We start from the raw sequence: 19,038 nt of genomic DNA, 5'->3' as shown, positions 1-19,038 counted from the left end.
TAAACAGATAGCAGTTCCTAGAAAGAGTATAATCGTTGAGATTAACTACTATTTTACGTAGCTTGGGATTGGTTGTGCATCGAATCATTTCTTTTCTTTTTTTTTCGTTTCGCGTCAGCCTTAGAAGATAGTTCTTAGATGAACTTGAAAATTCAAGATTACTCTCAAATTACGAAGAAAATTAATTTGAAATAGAAAAAATCTATCGTGTAAGACATAGTTGTAGAGAAATTGTTGATAAAGGATGCACTTTAACACTGTGAAGTATGGCGGATCCGAAAAAAGAAGGATGTAGTTTTATTTTTCCTTCTGAAATAGGAATTTATTAATTTCTGTAAAATTATCCACGTAGTTTTTTCTACTTAACTAATGAAAAAATAGATTTACGTGCAAATTTTCAGCAGCTATGCAGACCAACAGACGTAACAACGTCACGAAATAAGTACGTTACGACATTTCAACGGGAATGATTCATTGAAATACAACAGTTTCTTTAATTAAAGTTAAGCTTGTTACGAAAAATATAATGTATAATTGTTCCAAATTCAAAGTATTAAATTCAAGTCGTACTAATTATCCGAAAGATATTGAAGATAAGATATCAAATAATATAATAATATTAAATAATAATAATCTCGTGTATGTCGCCGTTGCCTACCGTAATAATCGATCTGCTAAATTACAGTAATCGTTTCCATCATCGAAGACAGAGAACTTCACCAAGACGGCTGATTGGTTCGGCGACGGTATTAACTTGAACTTCTACAACTGATTGCACGATAGTACGATAGAACCCAACGTATATTGGAACTACGGGAGGATTTGTGAATTTTGGATAGTAATGATCGCATTTCCTGAAATCGATTATTCCAGAAGATAGTTGACAGGTTGGTCGGTTAAATATAATTCATCGTTCACTCAAGGGATCCTGTCTAGTTTTGTATCGATATCACTAAAGAATAGTTATGTTTTGATTCTTATTTTCAACGAATTACAGCATATTTTATTTATCCCTGTGACGAAATTATTTCTACTTTAATTATTCATGACAACTATTATCATTCCATATGATTAGATCCTAAATTTATATGTGTTATTTATAACAGCAAATTAACAACAAATTTAAGACTTATTGAACTTTTCGCAATATATAATAGCGAACAGATTTCAAATTATGTATCGAAGGGATTATATCCGTTAAGTAAATAAGATACATCAATTGTCCATTATATAAATAAAAATTATTTGAAGAAATACTGAAACTATCAAGCGTTGTAAGGTGAATTACTACGTATTTTACAAAACGTTGGAAATGTCGATTTCTTCATAATGTCGTAAGTATATATGCAGCACACGCTATTGCAGCGAATGTTATTTAGCTAAGAGTAAAATACAAAACTGCGGCATTTATAATATTAAGTTATCACGCAGCGGAGCAACGGCGAAAAGTCGGATAAATTGGATGGAAAGCTCGATATCACGACGGAAACGTCTCATTGACAAATTGTTTTCCTTCGGTATCGACTTGGCGTAGCCTATAGGGAACACGAGCGAAAGGCGGAAAAATATTTTTGTTTTCACGTCGTAGAAATGGAACGATACGATTTTACTTTGACACAAGCGGCAGAATCGATTCACTCTAACAGAGAACACAGACTAATAGAACTTAATTACTTTCATGATTAACGGTTATAAACGATTTACGATTGGGTCAGGTTATGCAGAAATCTACCAATCTTTAAAATCACAAAAAATTAGTTCAACTTAAGTATAAATTAAAAATATATAATAGCTAAATAAATAAAGGATAACTTAAACTAAAACGTAGTACGAATACCACAATTTTGTGATCGTTATTTAAATAGTCTCGAGACTCAAGGTCGAACATTTTTTATCGCATATTTTACTCATCACGAAGATCAAAAGTCTTCAATCTCGATGTAAATTTTCTACATATATATGAAACTGATTTTATTTATAATACATTTACACCTCGCAGTTAGATGCAGGATAAATAGTATCGATTGTCGTCCGTAGATACCACGGATACGCCATTCGATATTCCATTCTTCCATTCTTCATTCCATTTCTTTCCCTTTGCTTAAACAACATAGGACTTGCATTCCTACATATTCCAACTTCATATTGTTATGCCGCGGCAAGAGGAAAGGTCTAAGACTAAGGGCGAAAAGTAAGCGCCCGAGTTATTTTTCACAAGATCATAAAGGCGTTTACCGATCAGCAGCACGGGGATAACAGCCCCGAGGCACCGCGATATAGCATTTTTTATCACATCGCAAAAGGAACCGGTTGAATCAGCTCCTCGAACCCTTATCGATCTGTCAGTGCTAGCTGTCAATTCGAAGAATCGTCGATTCAAGAAGCGGATGTACTTCACTGTGTTCCGGCTCCGCCGGTGTATCGCTCTTTCGCGTAACAATAGGATTACGCGTTATTTTAGGCGATAGAAATTTAACTGTTCAGTGAAGATAATCCGTCCACCCGAATCCGATGAATAAGATGAATTGTTTAAAATAAGTGTTTCAAATAAATATTACTAATCGTAAACTCGATGATAATTGCAATGAAAATCAATGTCGTAATGATAACAGCTATTTAAATAACAAAAAATTCAAAAATTGCATCTAACCTCTATTCTAAAGCCATGTTGATATACAGGATCCGGCTGAATAACGTGTAAAAGCAGCTACAATGTGATACATTGTGGAAAAATATAGAATCAATATATGAAATATAATATAAAAAATGTAATACAGGGCAAAATGTAAAGTAAAACTTGTTCATTCTCGGCTTAGTTTTCGAGAATATCGAGTTTAAAGATTTATCAAGTATACTTGAACGTTAATTCCAGACTGGATAGGACTAAATAACAGATACGAGATCAAACTACATGTGAGAATAAATAGAAAATGCGTGAAAGGAATAAAATCTTGCGTCTTGTGAACGAATTTTAGTCTACATCTTCAATTTATTTGTACGAGTAGATCGACTTTCTGTCGCTTATTTAGTCCTGTCCAGGCTAGAATTATCAGTGTTCAAGCGTATTTGATAAATTTGCAAACTCGATTTTCTCGAAGATTGAGGGAGGAATGACAAAACATTATTCTGTATTTTTGTATCTTTACAAGTTATTCGGCCGGAACCTTAAGTATGTACGTAATGTTAGACCCTTATTATACAATATGCATCGAAGAGTTTATAAACTATTCTGTCCGACAATGACTAGTAAGGAGTACAAAAAACTCTAAAGTAATATAAGAATTTGCAACGGCCAGATTATCTCACGATGACCTTTTAATTTTTAATCATTCTTGAGACATTCCAGTTCATTCGCATAGAGTATCTAGCGTCGTTAATAACAAAATTTACGTTTCTTCAATTCCGATACCTATTATTTAGCTTTATACTAATTAACGAAATGCTGTCAGACTAAATACATAAGGTTTGACCCCCATTAACAGTTAAGAATGTTTTAATATACATTTAATTTAACGACAAGGAGCTCGCACGTCAACCTTTCTCGATACCTCTTATAACTGCGAATATTTATAATATCGTATAATATGAACAGGCTATCGATTATTTCTCTCCCGAATAAAGCATAGACAATCTATACAAAATATTAATTATACTTGCTTACAGCTAACTAATGTCGATGCTGATTAACTATGTTACAGAACCAATTTCTGCAATAGCAGTTAATCTTTAAATCGACATCTTCAGATTCAGCGAATTCCGATTTACATGATCGGTACAGGATCTACAATTCAAATTGCAGAGTTTCGATTTAAAACAAGAATGGAGGAGGAACTTGTGAATATTGATAGAAAGTGACGAAACAGGTGCGTGATTAGTTAATTATCAAGATAATAACAATTGATGATGGATACGATCAAATAACCATAAAGACATTGCTTATCTGTATTCTCACTTTCCATTATCATTAATGTGATCCGTAGGTGCTTGCATTTAAAAGAAATTCCATAGCTTATTTGAAATAAGGAGAACTTTTAGACTATGTTCAATACCGTAAATTGTTGTTACCTGTGTCAAAGGAATAAGTATAACGTTCGTTAATCGATATTAATTGGTAAAGTGTAAATTAATTTACTAAAATTAGTATCAAAGTATTTTAGGAATAACCGTGTGTTAAAATTACTGAACAATTTCAAAACAGTCGCTACCATGTAGCGCAGCAGAGTGCTCCTTATCCGAACACCCATCGGCCGAATACTCAGATAGTCCAATGTTCTATTATCCGAACATAATATTTCCTAGGAACGGATGCCTTTTTCCGTTTCAAATATGTACAGGGATTAGGGATAGAATTTATACGACCCGAACTACCATAGCCTGATTTTCCGCACTCTCGGTTTGGTGAAGGTTGACTTAGACCTTGAAAATCTGGATCAAAAGGTCAAACTTTTTTATCCTTTTATATGTTTATTTTATAAATTAATTTACTTGTTAATATTTCTATTATATTTGCAAGAAAAGTCACAGCAGTTGAACCTTTCTCTCGGAGAATGATATTAAAGTTCCATTGGTTGCGGAATGTTTTTGTTTGGGTGTATGCTAATGATACAGTTGAATCCTTCGCGCGTTATTTCGTGCCTGTTAAACATATTAGTATTCCTTGACAACATACAGGATGCTGCATTTCTCTCTGATATCCTATTGAAAATCCTTCAAATATTCCATCAGTAAAATGATGAAACGCGAGGCAGGAATCCGTTCTTGGAAGTCGGAATGCTGAGAAATCGCTGTTTAGGTTCAGTCGGAGTGGATGCGAGATTGGATCGAAGATCCGTGCACGATATATAGGAAACGCGATTGCCAAATAGTGTGGTCAGAACGGCGTGCAAATTTTTTAGCAAAAATTTGCTTATTATCGATATTATTAACGATTTGCTTTATTAACGATAAATATCAATGATTATACGTAAGGCGCTGTAAAATTATTTTCTGATTTTGTACATTTATAGCCTTATGCAGATGTCACGGAAATTAGTTTTTAAGATACGAGGAGTAAAGATAAGAAATATTGCCCATTTTTTTCCCTTTTTTTTTAATAGAAAAGGACTAAAATTCTGAATGAATGAAAATATAAAAATTGTTTATTCATTTAAACGGTAGAGATATATTCACTTCCCAGAAATAAATAAATTATGCATTCTACTGTGATTATTACACTTGCGTGGTTTTAAAGTCTTCGCATTGTCCTGTCTATTGCTGTTATTTTGAGTATCGCAACTTTTTGATGTTTGAATAAATATGTATATTTATATCTATGGTTTTAAGGTAGTTGGAAAATTTTGTTGTTGTGATATCTGTGACGTATATAACTATGAGTACTATTATTATTCTTTTTTGTTGGATAGAATGCATTTTGTGATTTATTCTTGTTCTTCTTGCGTGATGCTTGCGTCGTTTGGTATTACAACGTCGATTAGGTGGGTTTTCTTCTCCCTTTTATTTACAAATATGGTGTCTGGTCTGTTACATGCAATTGTTTTAACATTGTTTTACACGTAACTGATGTGTATTGTTTTGTCACGGCATAATTTGTAGCTTTCGCTTTCAAGTAAGTTTTCGGGTTTTTATATAGTACGCAGTGTATGTGTGTGTTAAGTTCTATTAATATTACTATTACGCGTTATATTGTCATTAGCATGAAATTTAAAATTACATTATCTTTTCTCACAGTTTTTATTACTTTACTTATAATTACCTTTCAAACATTTCTAACAAAAGCAAAAAATATTTCTATCAACGAAGCTGATTACTGTAATTCTCTTTTAATATAAATTTATCGTAAAGTAGATAGCAAGTATTTAACAAAATTCCAGAGACAAACAATTTTCTGAGCAAGAAAATGATAAAACGTAAACGGTTTCAACTATAATATTTCATTCATATTTATAATTTCTCCACTATTGTTAAATAATTTATGTATCTTTTTTGTTCCCTATCAGGCATCTACTGCACAGTCTATTCTTTCATGGAGTTTCAGCATTGGCTATTGCAGAAAATCTAATGTCCTTTGCTATGCAAAACATCTGTTTAACAGTCACTAACTTTTCCTGTAAATTACGAGCAAAGGGAGTCAAGTTTTATAGACATAGTAATCAAATCAGAACTTAAAAGCTGATTAATTTAACTCTAAAACTTTCTTTATCCAATTATGACTAGCTTAAGCTAAGAATGTTGGACTAAGTGCCACTAATATGTTAGTATCAAACGATCCATATCGTGTCCGACAAAAATGATGTCTGTTAAGGGAAACTCGACTCCTTTTCATTATGAAGAGCGTAACGCAATCTTTTTTTTCACCATTTTTGTGCCATTTGCGGCAATGTAACGAAAAATGTTTTGGAAACAGTAGTGGAAATAATAATATTTCACTCTTTGATACAGAAAGAGAGAATTACTACGGCATGTAGAATCATATATTCAGGCACTCTAATAAGTAAGTAATTCAAACTTCTACAAAGAAAAAGGCAGAATGTTGTATTGCGAAAGGCGGTGTGCAATTTGAACAAGTGTTAAAATAATGCACTTCTTGAATTTGTCGTAAAATCTCCCGCAATTTTATATAAAAAAACATATGGACTATTTATGTTACTCAAGCAGTGCTTGGTTTCGCTATGAAAATAAAGTGTATTCAGAATCTTTTCATCATCATTCGCAGTACACTCGACACACTCTTTTTATTACATGGCCCCAAATGGTAGAAAAATTGTGAATCGCGTTACGCGGAGCAGCCTGTATTTCTTACATATAATTAATTTAAATGAAAATTTAGAGACTGTATTTTGATCAAAACAGAGTTTGATTTAATTTTTCTAAAGTTATTCTGCTTTAAAGAGTGTTCGAATATGAATATGATCGACCGTATATAACCCGATTATTAAACCGATAATAAGGATATATTGTAAGTTGGTGCTTGCTTAAATCAAATTTGTCGAATATTTATAACATATTTATAAATACGAGGATTTTCAAAATATTTATAACATACTCGTAAACAGAAAACAAAATTTAAACTGTCGTTAACAATCTTTATATTCTATTTATTTTAAACAGAAACAGTACATCTAGTAACCAGGTAGAAATTGAGGTAACACGATGTATTTGTCTGTTATTGGTGGACGTAAATACTAATTTATATAACCAACAGCAAAAATAACGTGTATATTAAAATTAATATTGCGTTAAAGGCGATGTTAAATTTTGTATGCAAGTGGAATTTTTGTATACCAAGCGAAGAGATAGATGCGAGATTCCTCATCATGCAACGCGATGTGATTGGGGCTGCAGGTACATGTTACTGAGTAATTAAAGCGTGTGTCACGATAATCTTACTAGCAATGTTTCGAATATTCACGCACAGTAACAGTGACCAGAGGAATAGGTGAGAATGTGTTCTCGGAAATCACTGAACTGCCTGACTAGGAGTCGGTGTTCGGGGTTAGTTGCCGGAGGTAGGTTCGCTGCTAGGAGTAGATGGACCGGGGTATGAGAGCGCGTGCCACTCTGATTGTGGCGGCCATACTGGGACACACGAGCCACATACCGACGATTCTTGGTTTCATGCGGCGCGCCTAGACACCCTGAGAATACTTATGACTTGCTGAAGCGGTGCGGCTCGCCGTCTAACTAAGGACGCCGTTTAAAAAACCGCTTACTTTTATGTAAAAAGGTATTTACTAACTTTAAAGCCAACAATTAACGAATAATCTCGCTTTGTTCGTGAAAAGTTTGCTTCACGTAATATGTAATATCAAGTTGAAGATTCAATATCGTCAAAGATTTATATGCTGCCCTGCAGATTACGTATACGTAGCAAGGAAAATGCAAGACAGGCAATTTCCCAAACGATGGATTGATCGCGGTGGAGAATTTCTATGGCCATCACGCTCATCAGATCTAAAGCTGCTAGGCTTCTTTCCGTGGTAGACGTTAAAGAACATAGTGTACCGAGGACAACACCGGAGAATACGGAACAACGAATTCATGAAGTATTACTGGTTCGTTAATAAATTGCATCTTTGTAGCAATGTCAATGGATAATGACAGCAATGCGCATGGAGACAACAGAGTGCAATAAAATGAAAAATATCGAGTATAGTAGTAGGGATACTCGTCATTTCTTCGGCGGAGTAATTTCGACGAACACCACGAGTAAAAGGCTCAGATCGAATAATATTAAGCATCAACTTTTCGTGTGCTGAGATACGAGCACAAAGAAATATTTTCTATGCGTGCATTACAGCGGAAAAATTTAATTTTACTTTTAAAAATTCATCTCGAGACTTCTGTTCGATGCCAGGTTTTTAAAATCTGGTGCGGGTGCGCGGTTCGTGTGCATTAATTTACGCAACAAAGAGCTTTTATAACATGTTGGAGTGAGTTTAAAGGTTGGAAGAGATCGCATGCAAAAAGCTTCCGTTCTTGTTACATAAGCCGGTTTTAACTAACTTCTCGGTACACTAACTATGCCCTATGTATAAATTTCAGTTCAATCAGAGAGGCGCACACTTCTTCGCGTAGCAAACTTTCATTTCAGAAAATGTTTACAGGCGGTTAAATATAAATTTAAATACAAGAAAATCTCGCAGAGCTTCAGCCTGAATGAAATTTGCACAGACAGAAAGCAGGACTCGCAGTTCCGTTTGCTCGAAATTTTTAATTTTCTTTGCGCTAACGATTGCAGTGAATTGCGTGAAATTTACTAAATATAACTTGCCTACTTGGACTGAGTGAATTTCTATGTAAAATTCTACATAAAATCAAAATTCTTTCTCGTGTGATAAGAAATGCTGAATAAATATTGATCAAAGAATCATTTGTTCCAAAGTTACAGGCGAACGAGCATTATTCGCTTCTACCACAAATGTTTCAAATTGCTATCATATATTTCAATACGATACAACATATTCGAATACTATAATATGGGTTCCTTGGAGACCGCCGTATACGTACATTCGTAAAATTCACGATTGTATTCTACTTCTCAACGGAGAAAGTTTTCCATTTATCGCTTCAATCTGTGTATCGTGTACCGGTAAATTGTAAATCCGTAAATGTATAGATAAATAAATACTCGTGTAAATATAAGCAAAAATTTAGAAACAAGGGATTTCTTGGTTTATGTCCGTAGAACATAAACTTTCCGTTTATTCGAGTAATCACGATACTTGTCTTTAGAACGTGATACAATCTTTTCTGAGCACTATATTTTCAACAATGTAATTTCTTCTGCTTGTAATAAATTATATACGACTATATTGTTTTCCACTCCAATACCCTGTTAACGTTGAAATCGCCACGTTCGCGAACTCGACATTATCGAATTAACGGGAAGATAATTTATAAAGATTTAGAAGTTATAAATCGTTACATGAATTTACAAGAAGAGAAATGTGTTCCAATCATCGTCTTTTCTTAATAAGGATTTAACTGTTGTCGGGATCTTCTTTAACGCGAAAGTTAAATTATTTTTAACAAACGAAAATGTGTGTCGTTTCCAAGTTATTATTTGCTTATTCTATCTTACACAATTGCTCGCTATTAACGATCTTTTCAGTCGGTATTATTCCATCATAAGCTAAAATGAGAAGAAAATTTCTCATTAAATATCATTAAAAATTTGACAATATTACAGTCGTATAGTATCGTTAAATACCGTGTGTACTATGCTTTAGTTTTGATAATTTAATAATGATAAAACAATTTAATAATGATAAAATAACACGGAAGGTACCACTAATTCTCTTGCTGACACGTTTCCAAGATTTTGCACGCTTCCTGTATCTTGAGGTTAAACGATCCATGAAAGAGAATTATACAGGACTAAGAGTCGTTAGAAATAAATTATATAGAATGTAACGTAATACGTAATAACGTAAACAGATCATAAAATGTGTATATGTTTGTATGTAAACAACTGAGAAAATGATTAGAGATAGGTAGACGGATACGTTCGTAAATACAAGCAGAAAAGTGAAAGTACATGACTTGAATATTGTTTATCTCGAGTATTTGTTCCAAATGATTTCGTGTCTTTCGTTCATGGCCTAATAAAATTAAGGAAGGGTGACATCTTTCCCCAAACAACGTTTTCATGGAAGTCGCGAAGGGTGCGACAGAAGACAAGGGAATTACGATACGATAGTAATAGCATCTGACATTCACGGATGTGAAATTTGATTCTCAGAATAGCGGTATTTGGCTTGTTCTTGACGACTTCACGAGGGTTAAACGGGTAAGGAAAGCGACTTACATAGCATGTTACTGGCAAACTCTGTAATTTGCCTATCCAGGCAAACTGTGCAATTTCGCTGAGAATAATGGCTTATCTGTTGTGCTGCTTTTGCGTATGCGACGATACACTACTTAATTTGCTTCTCCGTAAAGATGACGCGTGCTATGCGATATGCGTCAGATCAATAACGTACTGTTACATTTCAATGTACTAAAAAATAATAATTAATAATTAAGTGATATCAGTACATATTGGAAAGAGGAGAAAGAAAGAAGTGATTTATGTGCGGATAGATTTGGGAACCTAGAACACTTAACAAGGGGCTGCAGGGAAACCGAAAGAGGTGTCAGGTTGGAAGATGTAGTGAGCGGAAGACAGGATAGAGGGATTGCGGGATAGCTGAAGAGGCTGCAAAAGAAAAGAAAAGGAGAAGGCAGGATATAAGCAGACCAAAGGGAGTCTTCGTGAGCATAAAAGGATGCAATAAGTAGGATAATTATTAGTCGGAGTAAGTCGGAGTGTGCGGGGAAGGGAGAGTGAATGATTCGAAATGCGCGGACAAGATCGCTTTGTAAATATAGATGTTTGTAAAGCAAGTTCAGCCGTTGGTTGTGAGGCCAAATAAATATATAGAGGACATTTGCTAAATGACGCATTAGCAATTTATCATAATTTAAACTTCCAGCGTATAATATGATTGCGATTTCTTGTTTTGATACAATACGTATTTCATATGCGCTGAAAAAATGTACCGATATATACCAAAATATATGCTAGTTTAATCAATACTCTCAAACAGTTTGTAATAAAAAATGGAACGTTAAAATAACAGAATAATCGAGCAAAAAGATGATAAATTTTCACATACCCATCAAATGTCTAATTAGACAGTATAATTACTGCCCAAATCTAAATTTTACTTATTAGGAGAAAACCACGGCACATTGATAAGATAACTGTCCCTGTTTAAAAAACTAAATTTTGTCCTCAGCTTCAACAGCGCATCTTGAACGTTTCTCAGGGACAATCGGTATTTTGATCTTACAATCGCCAGTGACGAACAGGTCGTTTTGCGATAGATATGCCATTTTAGAAATTGCTGGAAATTCTGTCCTAAATCGAATCGTGTTTTACAAGTAAGTTGATTAATAACTCGGTGAATTGTTCTTGGTCCTTTGACGACAGACGACTGACATTTTTCATTTCACTGGTGTACGAGTTGGGGAAATTTGCAATTCTGTCAGGCGATCCATAGTTTGAGAAACCCTGCTGTAAGCGCACAGAGCTGCCATTACGGCCGATGTTATACGCGTACTTCTGGGACAGTATGTTTCCGGGATGAAAAATTACCGGCGACATTGAAACGTCTCTGGCAATCGGGCTCAATTGTTCCATCTTCCGGTTCGTATTAACGTAAGGCCGCGACTTAACGAAATTAACGAGATCGTGTCTAGCTCGTAAAGGGCGGCAGAACGCGGCAGAACGCGGCAGAACGCGGCAGAACGCGGCAGAACGCGGGGCGGAAGTGGCGGCGGTACGATGCAAACGCAGCGGCCCGCTCGAAGCACCGTCAGGATTTTGATAACATGTGACTTTATCTGGAATTCCCGAGCGCACAGGTAGCCTGTTTACTTAAGATAATAGCAAAGCGGAGTGGCTGGCTGAACGTAGATGGAAGGCTGGCGAGGGGAAGGCGAAAGGAAATTTCAGCAGGCAATGTCGAGTCTCTGGGAGGAGGGCAGACGAAGAGAAACGAGGAAAGAACGCGGCGAGTCGAATGCTCGGGGAGGGATAGGATCTCGGGCGAGCGGCGATAGAGGAGCAGAGCAGCCGAAGAAGGGAATCCCGAAGAGGGGAGGAACAGTAGCTGGAGGGTTGCTTTGCCGCAGAGACGGAAGCGGCTAAGGATAAAAGCGGAAGAGTGAAATAGAGGGGGTGAGATTCTCTCTCAGCCGGGCTACAAGAACTTCATTTTCCGAGCCATTACGCCCCGTCCCACTGCGCTACCCTGCAAACCCCTTTACCCCCTTAAATTAATTTATATCGAAATTTTAAATGACATTCATCGGGTCGAACAATAAATAACACTACCAGCCGAGGAAACGTAGTAACGTAGAGCCACCTTCTCCAACCAGCCTTTTTCACACTTTCCACTCTCTCCTTTCCAAAAGTTCTTGGAAAAATTTTCTCAGCCATTTTTTCCGTACAGTCCGCGAGCGGATGATAAACTCTACGAATGTAATTGATGTAAATGCGATCTGACGATACAGCAAGTTATATGCTCCAATTATGTAATATACTGCTATTAATATAAATATTAAATGTGAATATAAAACGTGATTTATCTCTGCTCGTGTTTTCTTTTCTTCTTTATTTACCTCCTTCCTTAGTTGCATTTTGCCATACTTATCTACAGTAACAACTATTTATAGCTTGTTGCACTATGCGCACACTTTCATTTATTCGCTCATTTAGCTTTCCATTGGAGCTAGCTATCCGATTTTTATTGGTTTGTCGTTGTAACGAGGATATCCACCACATGTTTTCTTTTTAAGCTTCTTGGTCCTGCTCTGTATCTTCTTTGTAATGTTTTAGCGTGTTATTTGAATAAGAGTCTATCGTCAACTTTTGTTGATAATTGAGAAAGTGGGACCTCTAAGTATGAATTCTGTAAAGTGTAAGGCACGATTAATCGATTGAAAAGTTTATAACGTAAAATAAGAGAAACAGGTAATTAACATTTATCTAGAATTATATCCTTGAAATTGGATCCTTTAGAAATCATTTGGAAAATGAACGATATTTTTCATGGCATGAAATATTATTAAGTTGTACGTTTTAGCTATAACGTTAAGTAAAATAATGGAAAGAAACGTCTGTGTTCATTCAGTCAGAAGATCGGTAACAGAAACGTATTGCAAATGCAGATACGGTTGAGTAAAATTTTAACAACCTGGCACGGTAATGGTCGCTTTTATAATAATCATCGCGATATTCCACGGAATTGGTCCTTTTCCTCGTGGATGTCGGTTTCCACTTTTAGCTTGAATGAATTCCATCTCTTTCTCTATACCGCTTCTATGTTTCAGTCAAGCAAATTTGCACGATTTGCTGTTTCAATAAACTCGAAATGGAGACCAGTAAAGTTGCACGCGATAGAAATCTTCAATGTTTCTCTCCCGGTTACTTTAAATATGTTATTTCAGATATTAATTAAAAGAGTACTTTTGCTTATTAGCCAGAAAATGTGGACGTAATTATGCGTTTATTTAACGGCAAATCGTTGTTTAAAGCAAAGTCTGCCATTTCTATCATAATCATAATCTATCATATCATAATCGTAAAGTTATACATATTTATATAGGTTGTCTCATTTTGATCGATTCGCGCAAACATCTTCCAAACAGTGGCTTATTTTAAAAATTCTAATTAAGATGCATCGACACCATTCGATGCACGTTTTAATTCTCTACAAAAAAAAGTATTAAAGTACTTGTGTCGAAAAATGATTAGTTTCAAAGATATTTTAACTTTAATCTTCTAAAACTTATTGGATGAAAGACAAGGAAAGACAACGCAGTGCTGTTATGATTACGTTTTCCGTGTTTCGTATCCACAGAATTTTAATGAATTTCACATTGAAATATCTTTGAAATTAAGCAGCTTCAGATACAAGTCCTTAATATCCTTTTGTAGAAAATTAAGAACCGCGCCTTAAAATTAGGTTGGCTTTGAGATCAGTTAGACTTTTGGTTTTGGAACAGAACATTTTTCTTTCCATTTTGGAGGAAGCCTAATCGATCATTTTCTAAGGATCGCCCTGTATATATGTAAGCATCTTACACCATAAAGGCGGATTTCACGCGATACGTGTCGTATATCGCAATACGCTTATAATAGATACTGAATATACATGTGTAGTAACGCATACCAATGGAAGCGTTCGCACGACGATTCTCCACAGATATAGTACCGCGATACTGATTTCCTGTATCCCGAGATCCTCGACCGCTAGCTATACTTTTCCTATGAAATCGGCAGACGAAACATTGGAACAAATCGTGTCATTCACACGGTAAAGACATGGTACGGTAAAACTCGGTTTATATAAACCGGTTAGGTTGATCCATATGACCGGGTCGTTCACTTAATACGAGTCCGCCTATGATTTTGCGTTCGGTTAGTAGGAGTCCATGTTCGTGCAAGGGGAATCCAGGAGACATTTGCACTCAAATACATAACGCTGCAAATTTCTATCGACTGCGAAGATGAGAATGCGTCACATAACGCGTCCCAGTACTGTTCACATCTTGCTGCGAGACATTCGTACAAGTGGATCGACGCTCAGCGGCAGTTCAGATAATAGAAACTCGGCTAAAGTTCAGTTAATCAGGCACTACTAAAATTTCGTTTATTCAAACAAAGTTCATATAAATAGAGTTTCATTGTATCGTATCCATCCTTCGGCATCGTTTGTTCAATAAATTCCATTATTTTGCAATTTTTACAATGTGCATCTAATTTTGATAGGTGATAAGTTTTGGTGCATAGTTGAATCTGTTATTATAAAAAGTTGAACAACAAAAATAGCAAACTATCGGATGCCAGCAAGAAATTACGATATATGTATGTAAAGTAATGGCTCTTAATATTTTAGGCTTCCTTCTTTGCTCTGCATAATTGTCAACGTATGATTTGAAGAAGATATATTTTGCGTCTTAATATATCTTCAATGAAATTTTACCTACTTTTCTTACGCACATACGACTTTATAACCCTGCGACACTTTCAAATTGTCTTTATTCTTTCCATAAACATCTTTTACTTATTCTCCTGAATTATTTTCAATTATAATGACATTCGGTGATCTCTTTAGCAATTCTAAAGTACTTATTTCTTTGCCAATCCAGTCTCTTACATGTTTTGTTGCATAAACCTGTTGCGTTATCCTGTTGAAACGTTAAATCTTCACGTGTGATTCTAGATCTGTATCCGCTCGTAGTAATGTTCTCTTTTCACTCGTTTTTCCTTTTAGCTCTTTCGTATAACGTCCAAATAGACAAAACTTTAAACTTGTCCATTCCTCAAAGAATAGATTTTCTTCTAAAACGGATGCTCGAGAGGAGAAGTTACTCTCAACTGAAAAATGATCTGAACAAATGATCGATACAAGAACAAATGAGATTATATTTCATTCTCAGATGTATCTCATACGCGTATCTTTCACTGTTTCGCACGGCGATGCACGTATTGTCTCGTGGAACCGTTATATGTTGTACATTAAACCAGTTACTATATGTTCGTATGTAATAGAAGGAATAATTGCTGAATTATGCGAATGGATAATCGATGTCGTGCTATATCTGTCAGAATGTACATTTTAACCTTACATTTACTGAAAAACAATATTTTCTTCTTATAATGTTGGACTTGTTGCAGATATGGATAAAATTGCAATCACTTTAATAGCTCCGTTATGTTGGAGCTATGAGAAACCTTTATTAGCAAAATGTTCGGTATAGAAAGGTTCTTGATATGGCGGTAATAATTGTTTTTAAATGCACCTACCTCTGAGTATAGAAATAACAACATAAATGCAATCATATATCATAGAGAATTGAGACCTAGTGTATTAAAAAATATATAATAAATGTAGTATCGGGGAAAAGGGCCTAAGAAACATCGAGTTAACCATGAACAATATTGCGAGAGCCGAGGCGCAGTCGGGTCTATCAATGTGTCATCGGTCTTTTCAAGTGCAAAGTTTCGTAGAAAGGGCCTACGTGACCCTGGCCACGAGCGTCTGCGGAACACGTGTGTGGTGGGCCTAGGAAAAGACGAACGGATGCTAGAACGGCCAGAATGTTAGTTAAGAAGCGCAGTGTGAGTTGAGAGGTCACGGGGTGTGAATCGAGAAGTCAGAGAGTGTAAGTGAAGGAGCGGGATAGCATGATAATAAGACGTACGACGACATTGTAATCGGTTCTTTTGTTATTGAGTATCGCTTATTAAACTAAACTTAACTCTAAACATAACATCATTACTTGTCCTTACTCTAAGATCCATAAGTTACTACATAAATGTTATTACTGTCACATTATAAACCTCTTTATACTAAACAATTTTTGCTAACAAAGTTTCTTCATAGCTCCAGGAACAACGGAGCTGTTCAAGTACTAACTCTTATTGGATATTTCTTTTCTGCAGAGTACGATATTGATCAGATATTAATGCAAGATACTCATTTGATATTGAAATCTTAATTTATAATCATAGTCATAGTTTCTCGTAGCGAAACATGTTTCAAGTAACGGTTGAATGATTACATCTTTCTCGAAGAGTACATCTTTCTCGTTGGTGAATGCGTAAAGAGTTATAGAAAGCATACGTTTTTCGATTGAAATATTGTAATTTAAACAATTAAATATTGAGAAATCGAAATTTTCTTATACAAATGTTAACTACGTTTAGCAGAATTGGCGCTTAAAACGATTGTGTTCTACGGTTCCATGAAATGTAAACAGTTGAGAAGTATTCAACCATCGACCTAATGTCAATATTTAGCTGCTGCAGATATTTGTCCGCGTCATTTTTACAGCATTATACATATTTAGTTAGTGTACAGTATCGCTCCGATATTAAGCACACAAAAGAAGAAAAAGTAGATATGTTATCAGTTTATTCTGAAGTTAGAGTAATTGCAGCACGCGTCAAACGATGGTATACGGTGAGATTTCCTCATAAAATCTAACCGTCTGGTAATACTTTCAATAATGTTGTTAAATAATTTCGACAAATTGAAAACTTTTCATGTAAAAAACCGATTCGAAGTAAAACAGTGACGAAGAATGGAAACGAAATTACACTTTTGATCGCAGCTACATTGATCCGTCAGTATGCTATCGCGAAATTGAAAGGCAATATGGAATTAGTCGGGCAAGCATCGTATAGTCGCGCATACTCCAAAGGTACAAAATTCATCCACACCGTTGGTCAAAAGTTTTAAAATTCACTGGCAATGCTTTCTATCGTCATTTAAAATTTTGTGAATATTGATTTAGATAAATCGATCGTCAACATAGACAAAGCAAAGTGTTAACGTACGGTTTGGTATACTCGGAAATTGTATTATTGGGCCATGTTTTACGAATGTAGCACTGGCCGGATCAAAGTATATACGTTTCCTAAGAGAAATTTTATGCGCATTATTGGAAGATTTGCCCGTTAAATATTCCTCGAAAAACGTGGATCCAACAAGATGCATGTCCTGCGCATTGTGCATTAATGGGAGAAAATACATTGAATGGATTATTTCCAAATCATTGGATAGGAAGAGGCGATCCTACTAATTTTCCAGCTGAAGGATAAAGTCTGCGCATTAGTTCTAACTACAATGACCGCTAAATATTGCAAAATGTAACCCGGAATACTATACAAGATTACAGGTAAAAAGATTGCGTTGTTCTACTACCTTTCGACATTAATTGGTTCCTCGTATCGTTCTTAACAAGGAAGTATCAAAGAGTTATCAGTTCGCGAAGAACTCTAACTATTTTTGAACGTTTACAACAAATACTCAAACATTTGACCGCTACGTTCTAAGCATTTTTTCATTCGTTTTCTTAAATTTTCCATTACACTGTTCATTTATTCAGCACTCATACTCAAACAGCTCGTTTCAATTCGTTCTTTCGTGTCATCTGCTAGAATACAGGTTTCTATTCACGGTCCATTTTTGAAAAAAGCCCGTAAGAAAATGTGAAAGGGGTTTAAGTCAGGTTTTAAAACCCTAACCCATTTTTCTTCACAAGTTGATGTTAAATATGTGTATCTCCGTATGGCGCGTGCGTTGCAAGCCGGTGCTCCATCCTGCTGATAGTACTCGTATTTCAGATGGTTTCGCGTCTCTGATGGAACATCACGTAGCAAATCGGGTAATGTGAATTCCAGGAAATACGGATATCGTTTAGCATTTAAAGTATTGTGGGGAAAGAAATACGGATCCATAAGGCACGTATTAAGAATTCCACACCACACGTTGATGCATCTTACTTGATTGTTCGTATTTCTTGTAGAACGTGGATTTTCTGTAGCACGTCTACTTTAGGGTAGACGTGCTCGTTGTGTCGATTAAAAATCCCATTACTAGCAAAAGCATTGATAAAAGTACATTCGTTTGTCCATGGACAAAATGTTAGCAAAATGTTTGCACTTCGCCACTGTCTTGAGAAAAATCGGCACAACTATATTCTACGAAACTCATCTCCCGCATATAAAGTATCCTACATGGAGCAATGATATTGGTCACAAAAGCCTTATAGATACCTACGTATTCCATTTTTGCTGCAATGTGTCGATAAATATTTTTATTAAAATACCTATGCAAGCACCCTAAATTAAACAGTGAACAGCTGAAAATTTCATTCGGATGACTTTATATTTTGAATGCAAACAAATTCATTATCGTGAAATATTTCGTAATATTGTCAATTGGTACATTATTTTCATTTTCGTAGAGCAATTGTCATATCCTGTATTATCAATAGACTTCGGTCGCTATATCGTATCCAAGCGTATCTTTTTTAATTTACCGACAGTACTTTGTTTCGTGACTTACTTAGATTAGACTCCAACTAGCAAAATACAATGTCGAACAAGTAACGACATTTCGTGACAATATCATTATGATAGTTGATAATTCGTTTCATTCTACGTATTTAGCTTATTTTCCATCGTTCTATTATATTTTA

At 35.3% G+C, this 19,038-nt stretch overlaps 1 protein-coding gene across 6 annotated transcripts in view; it reads right to left on the bottom strand.

Annotated features, from left to right (window-relative positions):
* LOC117161816 (luciferin 4-monooxygenase) overlaps nt 1-19,038 on the bottom strand; it is an 82,363-nt gene that overhangs the window by 11,748 nt on the left and 51,577 nt on the right. Inside the window, exon 1 of one of the 6 annotated variants that reach the window (XM_076625973.1) lies at nt 12,667-12,951. The exons of 4 other annotated variants lie outside the window; for them this stretch is intronic. The gene's annotated coding sequence lies outside the window, so the exon portion shown is untranslated. Of the gene's footprint in view, nt 1-10,306; nt 10,427-12,666; nt 12,952-19,038 lie in introns of those variants that run through there. One more of the 6 variants, XM_076625972.1, reaches the window with a different exon arrangement.

This window comes from Bombus vancouverensis, chromosome 17 (assembly GCF_051014615.1).
Source record: "Bombus vancouverensis nearcticus chromosome 17, iyBomVanc1_principal, whole genome shotgun sequence".
Lineage (NCBI taxonomy): Eukaryota > Metazoa > Arthropoda > Insecta > Hymenoptera > Apidae > Bombus > Bombus vancouverensis.
The sequence above is the reverse complement of the archived record's forward strand: the minus strand, read 5'-3'. Positions and strand labels throughout refer to the sequence as shown.